Source organism: Oratosquilla oratoria, chromosome 32 (genome assembly GCF_046742065.1).
Source record: "Oratosquilla oratoria isolate Oo_2021 chromosome 32, ASM4674206v1, whole genome shotgun sequence".
Lineage (NCBI taxonomy): Eukaryota > Metazoa > Arthropoda > Malacostraca > Stomatopoda > Squillidae > Oratosquilla > Oratosquilla oratoria.
This window is the reverse complement of record NC_134808.1, coordinates 20,178,681-20,183,680: the sequence shown is the minus strand read 5'-3', so window position 1 is coordinate 20,183,680 and position 5,000 is coordinate 20,178,681.

The window sequence follows — 5,000 nt, the reverse complement described above, 5'->3', positions numbered from 1 at the left end:
ATATATATATATACATATATATATATATATACATATATATATATATATATATATATATATTAGTTGCTATGGAGATATACGAGTTGAAAGGTCATGTGATGTTTCGATAAAAATGGTGGTGTTCCTGCACACACCTAGAGTTTATATTCTCGAAGACAGAAAAATTATTTGAAAGAAACAATTGTTTGAGACCATCATTCCAGATAATTGCAGCAATTGAAACAGAGGAGGCATCATGCTGGGGTTATCAAAAGCGATTCATTGCAACTGTATGACGAGGGATTATTTTTTTCTCATGTGAACACAAATGTCACCAGGTATGAAATGCCAACGAGGCCATTATCAAGGATCTTTTAAAGAATTGAAGCTTCTTTTTGATTGATAAAATTTTCTAGCATTACCCAGAATGGATTTTTTGAGTTTGATGATAATCCCCAGTGGAGTGTACCAGAAAGTCTTTTATGTTTCGTATCTGCTAACAATGATTACGTTAAAGTCGGCGATAGGATAAACTTAATTGTCAAACTCACCATTATCAACAATATCACTAACTCCACTATACCACGGGCACTACTATTATCACCAGTATAATTATCGCTGTGTATAAAAGAAAATCACACCAGTTTCATGGCGTTACTACAACAATTAGTGCAGTTAACACTACTGCCAATGTTGCCATCTTGTACATGTTTTGTACCATACTATGAAACACTACTCCTATATCTAATGTTTACAACTGCGGTCAATGTCAGCCAACCACTGTAGAGGTACCCTCAAGTAACCCACAATCTTGCGTACACCACCTGGCGAGCTTCACCATCTGACCAGCACCACCTTGCCTTTCCTTCTGCCGTGTTCTCTCCTTTGCATAACCACAAGCAAATCGAATCACTTCCTGCAATTACACGTTCTAATTACCAGTCATCAATGCCATAGGCTTCTTAATTGGTGTTTCATAATCGTACCTGTTGCTCCCAAGATTGCAGAGGCTTGGCGAGCTTCCTTGATTAATAACTTCTTCGTCCTCTGATGATATATGCAGAGATTGTGGTGAACAATGAAGTAGCCATTTTCCTTCTTTTTACGAAAGTTGATTAAAATAGGAAGCATATTTCGGATCTACTTAAAACCCAATATCTTTAAAGTGCATGCGTAGGAAAGAAAGTAATTTTTATATATAACTAACTAATTGAACCGGGTTGAAGAAAATAGTATATACATACTCACTAAATTTCTTTGTGAAGAGAAAATACTTCAACTCATCGACCAACATGAACTTTGCTGTCGAAGAAGTGAGAGAGCACAAAATTGAAATATTCTTTTGCGTGCAACGGACTACATTCTGCGGGGGGAAATAATTATCTTGAAAATCAGTAAAAAAAAAAAAAAAACAAAAAAAAAAAAAACGTTACGATATTGAACTTGCTGAACTTGCATTTCTTTAATCAATCTTTCACGTGAATATTTAATCTGTTGTCTGACGCACTATTATCATAGGGTTGAATTTCTTCTAAATCTATTATCTTGCTTATAGCTTTGTGTAGTTTAACCTCAGACTGCTGGATTTGAAAGCATTTTTTCTAATAAACTGGAATTAGTTTCACATCTGATCCAGCGATTCAAGCAATATGTGACTTTGTAATCATATAGTCCTGGAATCCATACATGAATTAATGAGTGGATAAGGGGTGATAACCTGAAACTATTCTTGCAGGTTTTGAAAGTGTAAATCTAGATTCTGCAAGGCCATTAACCTAGTTATTTGTAATACTATCACATAGGTATCCATTGTTGTGCAAAATAAAGAAGGCTTACAACTATGAGAACAGCTACCAACTATATTTCAAAAGAAATCTTTGATTTCAGAAATGCAATATCCAACATGTTATCACGGGAACTTACAAATAATTGAGTAATGGTGCAATATTGCCTTTAACAGAAAACGGAATTTCTTAGATTAGGTCTTAGTACCCCAGAAACACCTTGTGGTATTAAATTGTGGTTCCATGAGAACGCAGTGGTACGTTCTCCATATATAACGAAGTCAACATCAGCACCAAATGATCAAACATTTGTATTTAACAAAACAACTGAAAAATTACGGACTACATAAAAATCTGAAAGTCAATCATTTAGAGACTATAAACGGCACGGAAATGACAATGACTAAGTCTCTATTTTGTACAGTAAACAGTTATATCATACAATATACAGAAAATTTTATTAAGTTAAAAAGTAACCAAAAAGAGGGAGTTCTAGTTAACAGATAATGTTACGATAAGTAGAAAATGGAAAAAGAGTTTTGGAGTTTAGTGTAAAGAAAAGCCACAACGAGAATTAAGAGAAAGCTTGATAGAATTTTTCATATTTAGGTACGAAAAGTAAAGTACAACATATGGCGAAGGGACAGAGAAAAAAAAAAAAAAAAAAAAAACAACAGAAGAGAGAAGTGATAATAGAAGTGAAAAAAGTATTAGGTGGACGATATTGTAATGGTATAAGGTAAGACGAAGACAATGAATGTGATACTATAGTTGAGGGAAATGAAAAATAAAGTAAAAGAGCATGGAATAAGACACGTGTGTGTGTGTATGTGCGTGTGTGCGTGTGTGATTCACCATGGTCTTGGATCACGTGTTGGACTCGTGGTCGGCATTTAATAACCCCCCGGATGAGAGCTCAGAACTCGTATGACCGATATATAGGTAATATTGTGACCTTACACGCACACAGACACACAACTCCCCGCAGCGCAGCGATATTGAAATTATTTCAGCCCTGGGCGAGAGTCGAACCCGGACCGCCGTAGTGACAGGCGATAACTCTAACCAAGTGTGTGTGTGATTCACCATGGTCTTAGATCACGTGTTGGACTCGTGATCGACAGTTATCAACCTCCCGGATAAGAGCTCAGAGCTCGTATGACCGATCTATGGTTAATACTGTGACCTTACACGCACACACACACACCCTACTCCCCGCCCACGAGAGTTGGAGTAACACCCCGCAGCGAAGCGATACTGAAATTATTTCAGCCCTGGGCGGGAGTCGAACCCGGACCGCCGTAGTGGCAGGCGAGAATTCTAACCACAACGCCACGAGGTGGCGTGTGTGTGTGTGTGTGTGTGTGTGTGTGTGTGTGTGTGTGTGCGCGCTCTTTTAAAAAGAATGTGTGTACGTACGCGCGTTTTATTTTTTTATGTGAGAGCGCATTCTCTACCCCTTGTTACATGTGTGCGCGCGTCCATACGTCTACATGCATTTACTCATACCCACATGAATTCCTGAATATGTATATATGTATGTGTATATATAAGTAAATATGATTTCATTGATGTGTACATACATGCAGGCATGATAAATTTTTTTGGCAACAGAAGGGAAAAACTGAGTCACATGGGAGTTTAATACATTTAGTCCACTCTATTGGGGTCAGCCGACGAAAAGTCCATTCTATTGAAGATAACAAGGACTGAGGGGCGCGCTATGACGAGGAAGGAAGGGAGTGAGAGTGGAAGGAACGAGAGAAGATCGGGAGTGAGTTGGGGACGAAGAGAATTAACAGGAAGAGGACGAAAATGAAGATAAGATGGAGGAAGGGAAGAGGAGGAAGAGGAAGAATATGAAAACGAAAAGGAACATGGGTAGGGATAGGAGGAGTAGGAGGAGTAGGAGGAGCGGAGGAGGAGGTAGAGAAAAGGAGGAAGTTGTGTAGTCTGGCTCAATGAAGGGGGGACTATACGTAATTAATTCCACCGACAAATAATTTTGAATAAGCTTGTGCGTTGGAGAAGGAAAATTCTTTAAGTCTGTGAAATACAGACGTAAAGAAGAACCATATGGGATTTGTGGCAATAACGGGGGTTCCAGAGTCGGAGAGCAATGGAGAAGATCAATACCAAACTTCTATTAAGGTGACCAGGGCTGGACAGAGGTCTATGCTGCTTCTTGGACCGATTTCCAGGACTCTTTTTGGTTCCCTGGCTCAATGACCCAGACGATTCGTTATAATTTAACTGTCCAATGGAAAAATACTCTTTAAGATTTCTAAAGAAAATTCCTTGGAAACTGTTTGCTCTTATGTCAGATTCTTTAATTGAACGAAGTCTCTGCAATACAAATTGTTTAAGGTCTTTTGCTTGTAGAATGTTCTTGATACATCGTTTTCACAAAAAAAAAAAAAAAACAATTATCAGTCTATTTCTACTAAAAGAACATTGTTCAGCAAAACGAATAAGTTCCTGAATGTCTGATTTTCGTTTTCTTATTATTTCCGTTTCAGAACAACAAAATTAAAAAAATTGTATGATAAGGAAAAGTACATTTTTTTTTACGAAAAGCCATAAAAGCTGGCCACATTGCATCAAGCGGCTGTAGAATAAATACTGTGGTATGCAGGAGAAATGTTATTAAAAAATTCTAAGAATAGAGATCAAGTGATCCACCTTTTGTTTATAATCTTGATATAAGATAATCCGGAGTGACACTTAGTGTGAAACTGAGACCCTTAGACATAAATAGAGAGAATAGATGTACACAAAGATAAGAAACAAACTTTGGTTTTCTTAGGAACTAATAGTCTACATTAATATTTATGAGAGATGTCATTATATTGATGGGAACTTAGAAAACTAATGTGGAAAGCACAGGAGCCATGTAGAGGGTCTCTGTTCAATAGAAGGACAGCGGGGGCCAATTTCAAATTGTAGAAGTAGGGTCATAATAATCCTTACCTCGAGTTTTACTGATTGGAAACTCGTTCATGAGCCTTCAGGAGGATCTTTCCAGAAACAAAAGTTGGAATGTGGTCTGTGTGTGTGTGTGTGTGTGTGTGTGTGTGTGTGTGTGTGTGTGTGTGTGTGTGTGTGTATGTGTGTGTGTGTGTTTTCTTTTTCATCGCTGGCTCGTAGGTGGAGGAAACAGTCACTGATTGTCAGTTATCCTTATGTGGAGTCTGGAGGAAGTACAAGGCTGAGAGATCTTGGGTTCGGTGTAGAGAC